Source organism: Macaca thibetana, chromosome X (genome assembly GCF_024542745.1).
Source record: "Macaca thibetana thibetana isolate TM-01 chromosome X, ASM2454274v1, whole genome shotgun sequence".
Classification (NCBI taxonomy): domain Eukaryota; kingdom Metazoa; phylum Chordata; class Mammalia; order Primates; family Cercopithecidae; genus Macaca; species Macaca thibetana.
Genome location: NC_065598.1, coordinates 74,334,159 through 74,349,332, shown reverse-complemented (window position 1 = coordinate 74,349,332; position 15,174 = coordinate 74,334,159). Strand labels below are relative to the sequence as shown.

Below are 15,174 nucleotides of genomic sequence, written 5' to 3'. Positions count from 1 at the left end.
TGGCCATCAGAGAAATGCAAATCAAAACCACAATGAGATACCATTTCACACCAGTTAGAATGGCGATCATTAAAAAGTCAGGAAACAACAGGTGCTGGAGAGGATGTGGTGAAATAGGAACACTTTTACACTGTTGGTGGGATTGTAAACTAGTTCAACCATTATGGAAAACAGTGTGGTGATTCCTCAAGGATCTAGAACTAGAAGTACCATATGACCCAGCCATCCCATTACTGGGTATATACCCAAAGGATTGTAAATCATTCTGCTATAAAGACACATGCACACATATGTTCATTGCAGCACTATTCACAATAGCAAAGACTTGGAATCAATGCAAATGTCCATCAGTGACAGACTGGATTCAGAAAATGTGGCACATATACACCATGGAATACTATGCAGCCATAAAAAGCATGAGTTTGTGTCCTTTGTAGGGACATGGATGCAGCTTGAAACCATCATTCTCAGCAAACTACTGCAAGAACAGAAAAGCAAACACCGCGTGTTCTCACTCATAGGTGGGAACTGAACAATGAGATCACTTGGACTCGGGAAGGGGAACATCACACACCGGGGCCTATTGTGGGGAGGCGGGAGGGGTGAGAGATTGCATTGGGAGTTATACCTGATGTAAATGATGAGTTGATGGGTGCTGACGAGTTGATGGGTGCAGCACACCAACATGGCACAAGTACACATATGTAACAAACCTGCACGTTATGCACATGTACCCCAGAACTTAAAGTATAATCATAATAAAAAAATTTAAAAAAATAAGTTACCCAATCTCAGGTATTTATAGCAGTGTGAGAATGGACTAATGCACTGTCCTTCTACCCTCTATCTCCATAAGTTCAATTGTTTTGATTTTTGGATCCCACAAATAAGTGGGAACATGCGATGTTTTTCTTTCTGTGCCTGATTTATTTCACTTAACATAATGGACTCCAGTTCCCTCCATGTTGTCACAAATGACAGGATTTCATTTTTTTATGGCTGGATAGTGCTCCATTGTGTATATGTACTACATTTTCTTTATCATTTCATCTGTTAATGGACACTTAGTTTACTTCAAAATCTTGACTACTGTGAACAGTGCTGCAAAAAATATGCGAGTGCAGATATCTCTTTCATATACTAATTTCCTTCCTTTTGGATAGCTGTGGCATTGCTGGATCATATGGGAGTTCTATTTTTACTTTTATGAGTAATCTCCAAACAGTTCTCCATAGAGATTGTACTAATTTACCTTACCACCAATGGTGTATAAGGGTTCCCTTTTCTCCACAACTTACCAGCACTTTGTTATTGCCTGTCTTTTGGATATAAGCCATTTTAACTGGGGTGATATTATATCTCATTGTAGTTTTGATTTGCATTTCATTGATGATTAATAATGTTGAGCACCTTTGCATATACCTGCTTTCCATTTGTATGTCTCCTTTTGAGAAATGTTTTTTCAAGTATTTTGCCCATTTTTAATTATATTATTAGATTTTTTCCTGTAGAGTTTTTGAGCTCCTTATATATATATGGTTATTAATTTCTCATCAGAAGTAGCTTGCAAATATTTTCTTCCATTCTGTGGGTTGCCTCTTCACTTGCTTGATTGTTTCCTTTGATAGGCAGATGCTTTTTAACTTGATGTAATTCCATTTGTCCGTTTTTGCTCTGGTTGCCTGTGCTCTTGGGGTATTACTCAAGAAATTTCTCCCACACCAATGTCCTGGAGAGTTTCCCCAATGTTTTCTTGTAGTAGATTTGTAGTTTCAGGTCTTAGATTTAACGTTTTAATTCATTTTGATTTGATTTTTGCATATGGGAAGAGATAGAGGTCTAGTTTCATTCTTCAGTACATGTATATCCAGTTTTCCCAGTCCCATTTATTGAAGAGACTGTCTTTTCCCCACGGTATGTTCTTGGTATCTTTGTCAAAAATGAGTTCACTGTAGATGTGTGGATTTGTTTCTGGGTTTTTAATTCTGTTCCATTGGTGTATGTGCCTGTTTATATGCAGGTACTATGCTGTTTTGGTTACTATAGCTCTGTAGTATAATTTGAAGTCAGGTGAGGTGATTCTTCCAGTTTTATACATTTTGCTTAGGGTACATTTGGCTATTCTGGGTCTTTTGCGATTTCACATAATTTTAGTATTTTTGTCTATTTCTTTGAAGAATGTCATTGGTATTTTGATAGGGATTTTATTGAATCTATAGACTGCTTTGGGTAGTGAGGACATTTTAACAATATTGGTTCATCCAATTCATGAATACGGAATATCTTTCCATTTTTTAACATCTTCTTTAACTTCTTTCATCAATGTTTTATAGTTTTCATTATACAAAGTTAATGGTTGGTTAAATTCCTAGGTATTTAATTTTATCCATGGCTATTGTAAATGAGATTACATTTTTGTTTTATTTTCAGGTTGTTTACTGCTGGCATATAGAAATGCCACAAATTATTTTATGTTAATTTTGTATCCTGCAACTTTACTGAATTTTTTTGTCAGTTCTAATGGTTTGTTGGTGGAGTCCTTACATTTTTCCAAGTATCAGATCATATCATCTGCAAACAGGAATAATTTGACTTCTTCCTTCCCATTTTGGATGTCTTTTGTTACTTTCTATTGTCTGATTGCTCTAGCTAGGACTTCCAGTACTATGTTGAATAATTGTGGTGAAAGTGGGCATCCTTGTCATGTTTTAGATCTTAGAAGAAAGGCTTACACTTTTGACCGAATTAAATAAGATACTAGCTGTGGATCTGTCATATATGGCTTTTATTAGATTGAGGTGTGTTTCTTCTATCCCTAGTTGTTTGACAATTTTTATTAAAAAGGGATATTGAATTTTAGCAAATGCTTTTTCTGTGTAAATTGAAATGATCATATTGTTTCTGTCCTTTATTCCGTTGATATGATGTACACATTGAATGACTTGCGTATGTTGAACCATCCTTGCATCTCAGGGATAAATCCCACTTGGTCTTGATGAAGGAACTTTGTAATATATTGTTGAATTACGTTTGCTAGTGTTTTGTGAGGATTTTTGCATCAATATTCATCAGAGATATTGAACTATAGTTTTCTTCTTTAGATATGTCTTTGGTTTTGGTATCAGGGTAATACTGGCCTTATATGTGTTCATAGACACTTCCTTCTCCTCTATTTTTCAGAATAGTTTGAGCAGGATTAGTATCAGTTCTTCTTTAAATGTTTGGTAAAATTCAGCAGTGAAACCATTGGATCCTGGGCTTTATTTTACTGGGAGACATTTTATTATGACTTTGATCTCATTACTTGTTATTTATCTGTTCAGATTTAGGATTTCTTCATGGTTTGTTCCTGGTAGGTTTTATGCATCTAGGAATTTATTCATTTCTTCTAGATTATCCAGTTTAATGACATACTTGCTCATAATATCCACTGTTCATCCTTCGAATTGCTGAGATATCAGTTGTAATGTCTCCTTTTTTATCCCTAATTTTCTTTATTTGGATTTTCTCTTTTTTTCTAGTTGGCATGCCTAAAGTTTTGTCAATTTTGTTTAACTTTTCAAGAAACCAGAATTTTGTTTCATTAATCTTTTGTTTTATTAAATTCAATTTTATTTATTTCTGCTCTGATATTTATAATTTCTTTTCTTCTCATAATTTGGGGTTTGTTTGCTCTTGCTTCTTTAATTCTTTTTTTTTTTTTTTTTTTTTTTTTTTTTGAGACTGAGTCTTGCTCTGTCGCCCAGGCTGGAGTGCTGTGGCCGGATCTCAGCTCACTGCAAGCTCCGCCTCCCGGGTTCACGCCATTCTCCTGCCTCAGCCTCCCGAGTAGCTGGGACCACAGGCGCCCGCCACCTCGCCCGGCTAGTTTTTTTTTGTATTTTTTTTTTTAGTAGAGACGGGGTTTCACCGTGTTAGCCAGGATGGTCTCGATCTCCTGACCTTGTGATCCGCCCGTCTGGGCCTCCCAAAGTGCTGGGATTACAGGCTTGAGCCACCACGCCCGGCCGCTTCTTTAATTCTTTAAGATACATTATTAAATTGTTTATTTGATGTTTTTCTTCTTATTTGATGTAAGAACTTATAGCTATAGACTTCCCTCTTAGTACTGCTTTTGTCATATCACATAGGTTTGTATATGCTGTATTACCCTTATCATTAGTTTCAAGAAACTTTTCAATTTACTTCTTAATTTATTCATTAATGCACTGGTCAATCAGGAGCGTATTGTGTAATTTCCATGTATCTGCATAGTTTCCAAAATTTATCTTGCTATTGTTTTCTAGTTTTATTCCATTGTGGTCAGAAAATATACTGGAAATTACTCCAATTTTTTTGATGTTTTAAGACTTGTTTTGTGACCTAACATATTTTCTATCCTTGAGGATGATCCATGTGCTGAGGAAATAAATATACATACTAAAACCATTGAATGCAATATTGTGTAAATATCTATTAGACCCATTTGCTCTATAGTGGAGATAAAGCCTGCAGTTTCTTTGTGTTTTTTCTGTCTTGAAGATTTGTCCAATGCAGAAAGTGAGGTGTTGAAGTCTCCAGCTATTATTGTATTGGTGCCTATCTCTCTATCATTGATAATATTTGCTTTATACCTCTGGGTGCTCCAGTGTTGGGTGTATATATATTTAATATTATTACATCCTCTTGCTGAATTGATCCCTTTATCATTATATAGTAATCTTCTTTGTCTCTTCTTATAGTTTTTTTCTTGAAATCTCTTTTGTGTGATATAAGTATGCCACTCCTGCTCTTTTTTGTTTTCTAATAGTGTGGAATATCTTTTCCATCCCTTTATTGTTAGTCTGTGTGTGTCTCTGTAGGTGAAGTATGTTTCTTGTAGGCAAGATACCATTGAGTGTTGCTTTTTTATCCACTCACCCACGCTACATCTTTTGATTGGAGAGTTAAGCCCATTTGCATTTATTGTTATTTTATATAAGTAAGGATTTACTCCTGCCATTTTTTTATATTTTTCTGGTTGTTTGGTAGTTTTCTCTTCTTTCTTTCTTTATTTACTTCCTGTCTTCCTTTTATTGAAGGTTATTTTCTCCGGTGATGTGATTTAGTTTCTTGTTTTTTACTTTTGTGTGCCCATTGTATGTAGTTTCCTTTGAAGTTATCATGAGGCTTGCAACTCCTATTTTATAACGCATTATTTTAACCTGATAACAACTTAACGCTGTTTGCATAAATAAACAAGTAAACAGAAAACTAATAAAAACTCTATGCTTTAGCTTAATTTCCTCATTTTTTTACCTTTTTGTTATTTTGATTTATATTTTATTGTACTGTCTATCTCTTGAAAAGTTGTAGTTGTTATTTTTTATTTGTTCATCATTTAGTCTTCCTACTTAGTATAACAGCAGTTTACACATCATAGTTACAGTGTTATATTTTATTTTCTCCTGTGTGCTTACTATGACCAGAGAGTTTTGTACCTTCAGGTGATTTCTTATTACTCATTAAGAGCCTTTTCTTTCTAATTGAAGTCCTCTCTTTAGCATTTCTTGTAGGACAGGTGTGCTGTTGATGAAGTCTCTCAGCTTTTGTCTGTCTGGGAAAATCTTTGTTTCTCTTTTATATTTCAAGGATATCTTCACTGAATATACTATTCTAGGTTAAAAGTTATTTTTTCGGCCCACCTGGCAGGGGTGGCCTGGCCCAGGCTGCTTGCCCACTTTCCCTGGACTGCCAATGGAAGTCATGGGTGGGTGGGTGACTTCAAGCCCCTCAGGACTGCCTTCCTAAATCCTGTGACACCTAAGTAAAGGTGGACAAGTCCTATTTCCAAGAGATGACTTTTAACACTTTTTAAGGATCTAAAACGTGTGTACCTTCATCAATAAGGATGAAAAATTTGTAGAAGAGTTTAGATTAAAAACTTTTGCTAATTTTCCAAGTAGTAGTCCTGTTTCAGCATCAACACTGGCACAAGCAAGGTTTCCTTATACGAGTGAAGGAGATACCATGCAGTGCTTTAGTTGTCATGCAGCCATAGATAGATGGCAATATGGAGACTCAGCAGTTGGAAGACACAGGAAACTATCCCCAAATTGCAGATTTATCAATGGCTTTTATTTTGAAAATAGTGCCACACAGCCTACAAATCCTGGTATCCAAAATGGTCAGTACAAAGTTGAAAACTATCTGGGAAGCAGAAATCGTTTTGCTTTATACAGGCCATCTGAGATGCATGCAGGTTTTAGATGCATCTTTTGAGAACTGGGCAGGTTTTAGATGTATCAGACACCATATACCCAAGGAACCCTGCCATGTATAGTGAAGAAGCTACATTAAAGTCCTTTCAGAACTGGCCAGACTATGCCCACCTATCCCCAAAAGAGTTAGCAAGTGCTGGACTCTACTACACAGGTATTGATGACCAAGTGCAGTGCTTTTGTTGTGGTGGAAAACTGAAAAATTGGGAACCTTGTGATAGTGCCTGGTCAGAACACAGGTGACACTTTCCTAATTGCTACTTTGGGGTGAGAATTTTAATATTCAAAGTGAATCTGATGCTGTGAGTTCTGATAGGAATTTCCCAAATTCAACAAATCTTCCAAGAAATCCATTCATGGCAGATTATGAAGCATGGATCATTACTTTTGGGATGTGGATATACTCAGTTAACAAAGGAGCAGCTTGGAAGAGCTGAATTTTATGCTTTAGGTAAAGGTGATAAAGTAAAGTGCTTTCACTGTACAGGAAGGCTAACTGATTGGAAGTTCAGTGCAGACCACTGAGAACAACATGCTAAATGGTATCCAGGGTGTAAATATCTGTTAGAACAGAAAGGACAAGAATATATAAACAATATTCATTTAACCCATTCACTTGAGGAGTGTCTCAAAAGAACTACTGAGAAAACACTATCACTAACTAGAAGAATTGATGATATCATCTTCCAAAATCCTATGGTACAAGAAGCTATACAAATGGGGTTCACTTTCAAGGACATTAAGAAAATAATGGAGGAAAAATTCAGATATCTGGGAACAACTATAAATCACTTGAGGTTCTGGTTGCAGATCTACTGAATGCTAAGAAAGACAGTCCACAAGATGAATCAAGTCAGACTTCATTTCACAAAGAGATTACTACTGAAGAGCACCTAAGGTGCCTGCAAATGAAGGAGCTTTGCAAAATCTCTATGTGTAGAAATATTGCTGTCATTGTTGTTCCCTATGGACATGTAGTCAGTTGTAAACAACATGCTGAAACAGTTGACAAATGTCCCATGTGCTACACAGTCATTACTTTAAAGCAAAAAAATTTTATGTGTTAATATAACTCCATACTAGGCATGTTATGTTCTTCTTTTTTTGTTATATTAATTTTATTTAAATTATATGTATGAATTTATTTATACATTTTAATTTATTTTTTATTATTATTATACTTTAAGTTCTAGGGTACATATGCATAACGTGCAGGTTTGTTACATATGTATACTTGTGCCATGTTGCTGTGCTGCACCCATCAACTCATCAGCACCCATCAACTCATCATTAACATCAGGTATAATTCCCAATGCAATCCCTCCCCCCGCCCCCTCCCCATGATAGGCCCTGGTGTGTGATGTTCCCCTTCCCGAGTCCAAGTGATCTCATTGTTCAGTTCCCACCTATGAGTGAGAACATGCGGTGTTTGGTTTTCTGTTCTTGTGATAGTTTGCTAAGAATGATGGTTTCCAGCTGCATCCATGTCCCTACAAAGGACACAAACTCATCCTTTTTCATGGCTGCATAGTATTCCATGGTGTATATGTGACACATTTTCTGAATCCAGTCTGTCACTGATGGACATTTGGGTTGATTCCAAGTCTTTGCGATTGTGAACAGTGCTGCAATAAACATACGTGTGCATGTGTCTTTATAGCAGCATGATTTATAATCCTTTGGGTATATACCCAGTAATGGGATGACTGGATCTAATGGTATTTCTAGTTCTAGATCCTTGAGGAATCGCCATACTGCTTTCCATAATGGTTGAACTAGTTTACAATCCCACCAACAGTGTAAAAGTGTTCCTATTTCTCCACATCCTCTCCAGCACCTGTTGTTTCCTGACTTTTTAATGATTGCCATTCTAACTGGTGTGAGATGGTATCTCATTGTGGTTTTGATTTGCATTTCTCTGATGGCCAGTGATGATGAGCATTTTTTCATGTGTCGGTTGGCTGTATGAATGTCTTCTTTTGAGAAATGTCTGTTCATATCCTTTGCCCACTTTTTGATAGGGCTGTTTGTTTTTTTCTTGTAAATTTGTTTGAGTTCTTTGTAGGTTCTGGATATTAGCCCTTTGTCAGATGAGTAGATTGCAAAAATTTTCTCCCATTCTGTAGGTTGCCTGTTCACTCTGATGGTAGTTTCTTTTGCTGTGCAGAGGCTCTTTAGATTAATTAGATCTCATTTGTCAATTTTGGATTTTGCTGCCATTGCTTTTGGTGTTTTAGACATGAAGTCTTTGCCCATGCCTATGTCCTGAATGGTACTACCTAGGTTTTCCTCTAGGGTTTTTATGGTATTAGGTCTAACATTTAAGTCTCTAATCCATCTTGAATTAATTTTCGTATAAGGAGTAAGGAAAGGATCCAATTTCAGCCTTCTACTTATGGAGCCAATTTTCCCAGCACCATTTATTAAATAGGAGATTCTTTCCCCATTTCTTGTTTTTGTCAGGTTTGTCAAAGATCAGATGGCTGTAGATGTGTGGTATTATTTCTGAGGACTCTGTTCTGTTCCATTGGTCTATATCTCTGTTTTGGTACCAGTACCATGCTGTTTTGCTTACTGTAGCCTTGTAGTATAGTTTGAAGTCAGGTAGCGTGATGCCTCCAGCTTTGTTCTTTTGACTTAGGATTGTCTTGGAGATGCGGGCTCTTTTTTGGTTCCATATGAACTTTAAAGCAGTTTTTTCCAATTCTGTGAAGAAACTCATTGGTAGCTTGATGGGGATGGCATTGAATCTATCAATAACCTTGGGCAGTATGGCCATTTTCACGATATTGATTCTTCCTATCCATGAGCATGGTATGTTCTTCCATTTGTTTGTGTCCTCTTTTATTTCACTGAGCAGTGGTTTGCAGTTCTCCTTGAAGAGGTCCTTTCCATCCCTTGTAAGTTGGATTCCTAGATATTTTATTCTCTTTGAAGCAATTCTGAATGGAAGTTCATTCATGATTTGGCTCTCTGTTTGTCTGTTACTGGTGTATACGAATGCTTGTGATATTTGCACATTAATTTTGTATCCTGAGACTTTGCTGAAGTTGCTTATCAGCTTAAGGAGATTTTGGGCTGCGACAATGGGGTTTTCTAAATACACAATCATGTCATCTGCAAACAGGGACAATTTCACTTCTTCTTTTCCTAACTGAATACCCTTGATTTCTTTCTCTTACCTGATTGCCCTAGCCAGAACTTCCAACACTATGTTGAATAGGAGTGGTGAGAGAGGCCATCCCTGTCTTGTGCCAGTTTTCAAAGGGAATTTTTCCAGTTTTTACCCATTCAGTATGATATTGGCTGTGGGTTTGTCATAAATAGCTCTTATTATTTTGAGGAACATTCCATCAATACCGAATTTATTGAGCGTTTTTAGCATGAAGGGCTGTTGAATTTTGTCAAAAGCCTTTTCTGCATCTATTGAGATAATCATGTGGTTCTTGTCTTTGGTTCTGTTGATATGCTGGATTATGTTTATTGATTTGCCAATGTTGAATCAGCCTTGCATCTCAGGGATGAAGCCCACTTGATCATGGTGGATAAGCTTTTTGATGTGTTGCTGAATCCGGTTTACCAGTATTTTATTGAGGATTTTTGCATCGATGTTCATCAGGGATATTGGTCTAAAATTCTCTTTTTTTGTTGTGTCTCTGCCAGGCTTTGGTATCAGGATGATGTTGGCCTCATCAAATGAGTTAGGGAGGATTTCCTCTTTGTCTATTGATTGGAATAGTTTCAGAAGGAATGCTACCAGCTCCTCCTTGTACCTCGGGTAGAATTCAGCTGTGAATCCATCTGGTCCTGGACTTTTTTTGGTTGGTAAGCTATTAATTATTGCCTCAATTTCAGAGCCTGCTATTGGTCTATTCAGGGATTCAACGTCTTCCTGGTTTAGTCTTGGAAGAGTGTAAGTGTCCAGGAAATTATCCATTTCTTCTAGATTTTCTAGTTTATTTGCGTAGAGGTGTTTATAGTATTCTCTGATGGTAGTTTATATTTCTGTGGGGTCGGTGGTGATACCCCCTTTATCATTTTTTATTGCGTCTATTTGCTTCTTCTCTCTTTTCTTCTTTATTAGTCTTGCTAGCGGTCTGTCAATTTTGTTGATCTTTTCAAAAAACCAACTCCTGGATTCATTGATTTTTTGGAGGGTTTTTTGTGTCTCTATCTCCTTCAGTTCTGCTCTGACCTTAGATATTTCTTGCCTTCTGCTAGCTTTTGAATGTGTTTGCTCTTGCTTCTCTAGTTCTTTTAATTGTGATGTTAGAGTGTCCATTTTAGATCTTTCCTGCTTTCTCTTGTGGGCATTTAGTGCTCTAAATTTCCCTCTACACACTGCTTTAAATGTGTCCCAGAGATTCTGGTATGTTGTATCTTTGTTCTCATTGGTTTCAAAGAACATCTTGATTTCTGCCTTCATTTCATTATGTACCCAGTAGTCATTCAGGAGCAGGTTGTTCAGTTTCCATGTATTGAGCAGTTTTGATTGAGTTTCCTAGTCCTGAGTTCTAGTTTGTTTGCACTGTGGTCTGAGAGACAGTTTGTTATAATTTCTGTTCTTGTACATTTGCTGAGGAGTGCTTTACTTCCAATTATGTGGTCAATTTTGGAATAAGTGCGATGTGGTGCTGAGAAGAATGCATATTCTGTTGATTTGGGGTGGAGAGTTCTGTAGATGTCTATTAGGTCTGCTTACTGCAGAGATGAGTTCAATTCCTGGATATCCTTGTTAACTTTCTGTCTTGTTGATCTGTGTAATGTTGACAGTGGAGTGTTGAAGTCTCCCATTATTATTGTATGGGAGTCTAAGTCTCTTTGTAAGTCTGTAAGGACTTGCTTTATGAATCTGGGTGCTCCTGTATTGGGTGCATATATATTTAGGATAGTTAGCTCTTCCTGTTGAATTGATCCCTTTATATTATGTAATGGCCTTCTTTGTCTCTTTTGATCTTTGATGGTTTAAAGTCTGTTTTATCAGAGACTAGTATTGCAACCCCTGCTTTATTTTGTTCTCCATTTGCTTGGTAAATCTTCCTCCATCCCTTTCTTTTGAGCCTCTGTATGTCTCTGCATGTGAGATGGGTCTCCAGAATACAGCAGACTGATGGGTCTTGACTCTTTATCCAGTTTGCCAGTCTGTGTCTTTTAATTGGAACATTTAGTCCATTTACATTAAAGGTTAATATTGTTATGTGTGAACTTGATCCTGCCATTATGATATTAACTGGTTATTTTGCTCGTTAGTTAATGCAGTTTCTTCCTAGCCTCGATGGTCTTTACATTTTGGCATGTTTTGGCAGTGGCTGGTACCAGTTTTTCCTTTCCATGTTTAGTGCTTCCTTCAGGGTCTCTTGTAAGGCAGGCCTGGTGGTGACAAAATCTCTAAGCATTTGCTTATCTGTAAAGGATTTTATTTCTTCTTCACTTATGAAACTTAGTTTGGCTGGATATGAAATTCTGGGTTCAAAATTCTTTTCTTTAAGAATGTTGAATATTGGCCCCCACTCTCTTCTGGCTTGGAGAGTTTCTGCCCAGAGATCTGCTGTTAGTCTGATGGACTTCCCTTTGTCGGTAACCTGACCTGTATCTCTGGCTGCCCTTAAGATTTTTTCCTTCATTTCAACTTTGGTGAATCTGGCAATTATGTGTCTTGGAGTTGCTCTTCTCGAGGAGTATCTTTGTGGCGTTCTCTGTATTTCCTGGATTTGAATGTTCGCCTACCCTACTAGGTTGGGGAAGTTCTCCTGGATGATATCCTGAAGAGTGTTTTCCAACTTGATTCCATTTTCCCCCTCACTTTCAGGCACCCCAATCAGACGTAGATTTGGTCTTTTCACATAATGCCATACTTCTTGCAGGATTTGTTCATTTCTTTCTTCTTTTTTCTTTTGGTTTCTCTTCTCGCTTCATTTCATTCGTTTGATCCTCAATCGCTGATACTCTTTCTTCCAGTTGATCGGGTCGGTTACTGAAGCTTGTGCGTTTGTCACGTATTTCTCGTGTCATGGTTTTCATCTCTTTCATTTCGTTTATGACCTTCTCTGCATTCATTACTCTAGCCATCAATTCTTCCACTTTTTTTTCAAGATTTTTAGTTTCTTTGTGCTCGGTACGTACTTCCTCCTTTAGCTCTGAGAAGTTTGATGGACTGAACCCTTCTTCTCTCATCTCGTCAAAGTCATTTTCCATCCAGCTTTGATCCGTTGCTGGCGATGAGCTGCGCTCCTTTGCTGGGGGAAATGCACTCTTATTTTTTGAATTTCCAGCTTTTCTGCCCTGCTTTTTCCCCATCTTTGTGGTTTTATCTGCCTCTGGTCTTTGATGATGATGGTGATGTACTGATGGGGTTTTGGTGTAGGTGTCCTTCCTGTTTGATAGTTTTCCTTCTAACAGTCAGGACCCTCAGCTGTAGGTCTGTTGGAGATTGCTTGAGGTCCACTCCAGACCCTGTTTGCCTGGGTGTCAGCAGCAGAGGCTACAGAAGATAGAATATTTCTGAACAGCGAGTGTCCCTGTCTGATTCTTGCTTTGGAGGCTTCCTCTCAGGGGTGTACTCCACCCTGTGAGGTTTGGGGTGTCAGACTGCCCCTAGTGGGGAATGTCTCCCAGTTAGGCTACTCAGGAGTCAGGGACCCACTTGAGCAGGCAGTCTGTCCCTTCTCAGATCCAACATCCGTGTTGGGAGATCCACTGCTCTCTTCAAAGCTGTCAGACAGAGTCGTTTGTGTCTGCAGAGGTTTCTGCTGCTTTAGTTATTGTTTACTGTGCCCTCTCCCCAGAGGTGGAGTCTACAGAGACAGGCAAGTTTCCTTGAGCTGCTGTGAGCTCCACCCAGTTCGAGCTTCCCAGTGGCTTTGTTTACCTACTTAAGCCTCAGCAATGGCAGGCGCCCCTCCCCCAGCCTCGCTGCTGCCTTGCCGTTAGATCTCAGACTGCTGTACTAGCAATGAGGGAGGCTCTGTGGGCGTGGGACCCTCCCGGCCAGGTGTGGGATATAATCTCCTGGTGTGCCTGTTTGCTTAAAGCGCAGTATTGGGGTGGGAGTTACCCGATTTTCCAGGTGTTGTGTGTCTCAGTTCCCCTGGCTAGGAAAAGGGATTCCCTTTCCCCTTTCGCTTCCCAGGTGAGGCGATGCCTCTCCCTGCTTCAGCTCTCGTTGGTCGGGCTGCAGCAGCTGACCAGCACCGATTGTCCGGCACTCCCTAGTGAGATGAACCCAGTACCTCAGTTGAAAATGCAGAAATCACCGGTCTTCTGTGTGGCTCGCACTGGGAGTTGGAGACTGAAGCTGTTCCTATTTGGCCATCTTGTTATGTTCTTCTTACTACCCTGATTGAATGTGTGATGTGAACTGACTTTAAGTAACCAGAATTGAATTCCATTAGCATTTGCTACCAAGTAGGAACAAAAATGTACATGGCAGTGTTTTCATTAGCAATATAATCTTTGAATTTCTGGATTCTTCAGTGTATTCGCTGTATTATTTATCTAATTTTTTTGCTGTAATTTAATTGAAACCCTAGGCCAAGAAGCATCATATTATAAGTGATCACAATGTGTATTCATAGTATACTGACTTGATTTCTAAGTGCAAGTGAATTAATCATCTGGATTTTTTATTCTTTTCAACTAAGCTTAACAAATGGAGCATTCTGCATATAAACGTGGAGATTAGAGAGTTAATATCCCCAATCACGTAGTTTGTTTTTGTGTGAAAAAAGAATAAATTGTTCCACACTGGTGGAAAGATAGAGATTATTTTTGGAGGTTTGTTGTTGTGTTTAGGATTCTGTCCATTTCCTCTTAAAATTATAAACATATTCTTGTGTGAATGATTTTTTAATGTGATTTGCCATTTTTGAAAGGGTATTTAATGATAGAGTACCATTGAGCCAACATGTACTGACATGGAAAGATGTCAAAGATATATTAAGTGTAAAATGCAAGTGGCAAAATGCTATGTATATTTTGAGCCAAATCAAAGTATGTAAGTTTTTTAGATGTATAGAACAAAAGATTTGGAAATTTATGCACCAAACTGTTAAAAGTGGTTTCTCTTCAGGGGGGTGGGGGGTGGGGCCCCACAGGGGTTTTATAGGGGCCTTTCACTTTTCTATTTTTTTCATATTGTTCTGTTTGAGTTTTTTATAAGTATGTATTACTTTTGTAGTCAGAATTTTTAGAAAGTATTTTACTGATTTAAAGGCTTAGGCATGTTCAAATGCCTGCAAAATTACTTATCACTCAGCTTTAGTTTTTCTAATCCAAGAAGGCAGGGCAGTTAGCCTTTTTGGTGCCAGTGTGAAATGTCAATGCTTTTATGTTTTTCCTGCTTCGTGGATGAAAAATATTTCTGAGTGGTAGTTTTTTGACAGACAGACCATGTCTTCTTATCTTGTTTCAAAATAAGTATTTCTCATTTTGTAAAATAAAATATAAAATATGTCTCAGATCTTCCAATTAATTAGTAAGGGTTCATTCTTAATCCTGGCTAGTTTAAGCCTGCCTAAGTCCCTTTACTAAAAGATATTTGTTAACCCAGTATTTTAAACATCTGTCAGCTTATGTAGGTAAAAGTAGAAGCATGTTTGTACACTGCTTGTAGTTATAGTGACAGTTTTCCATGTTAAGAGTCTCATATCATCTTGTATCTTAAAGCTTCACGTGAGTTTTTAATGTTAGGATGATTAAGATGTATATAGGACAAAATGTTAAGTCTTTCCTCTACCTACATTTGTTTTCTTGACTATTAATAGTAGTAGATACTTATAAAATAAATATTCTCTCAAAATTCTTAAAATCTCTTGGAAATTATAAAAATATTGGCAAGAAAAGAATAGTTGTTTAAATATTTTTTAAAAGACACTTGAATAAGAGTCGGTAGGGTATAAGCTAGAAGTTTAAAAATGCTTCATAGAACATCCAGGGT

General features: G+C 37.6%; 1 protein-coding gene and 2 pseudogenes across 3 annotated transcripts in view; 2 read left to right on the top strand and 1 right to left on the bottom strand.

Moving 5' to 3' along the window:
- LOC126946307 (S-phase kinase-associated protein 1-like) overlaps window positions 1-15,174 on the bottom strand; it is a 682,386-nt pseudogene that overhangs the window by 144,722 nt on the left and 522,490 nt on the right. The window lies entirely within an intron of this gene.
- CYSLTR1 (cysteinyl leukotriene receptor 1) overlaps window positions 1-15,174 on the top strand; it is an 87,294-nt gene that overhangs the window by 18,624 nt on the left and 53,496 nt on the right. The window lies entirely within an intron of this gene.
- Window positions 5,816-7,306, top strand: LOC126945826 (E3 ubiquitin-protein ligase XIAP-like; annotated as a pseudogene).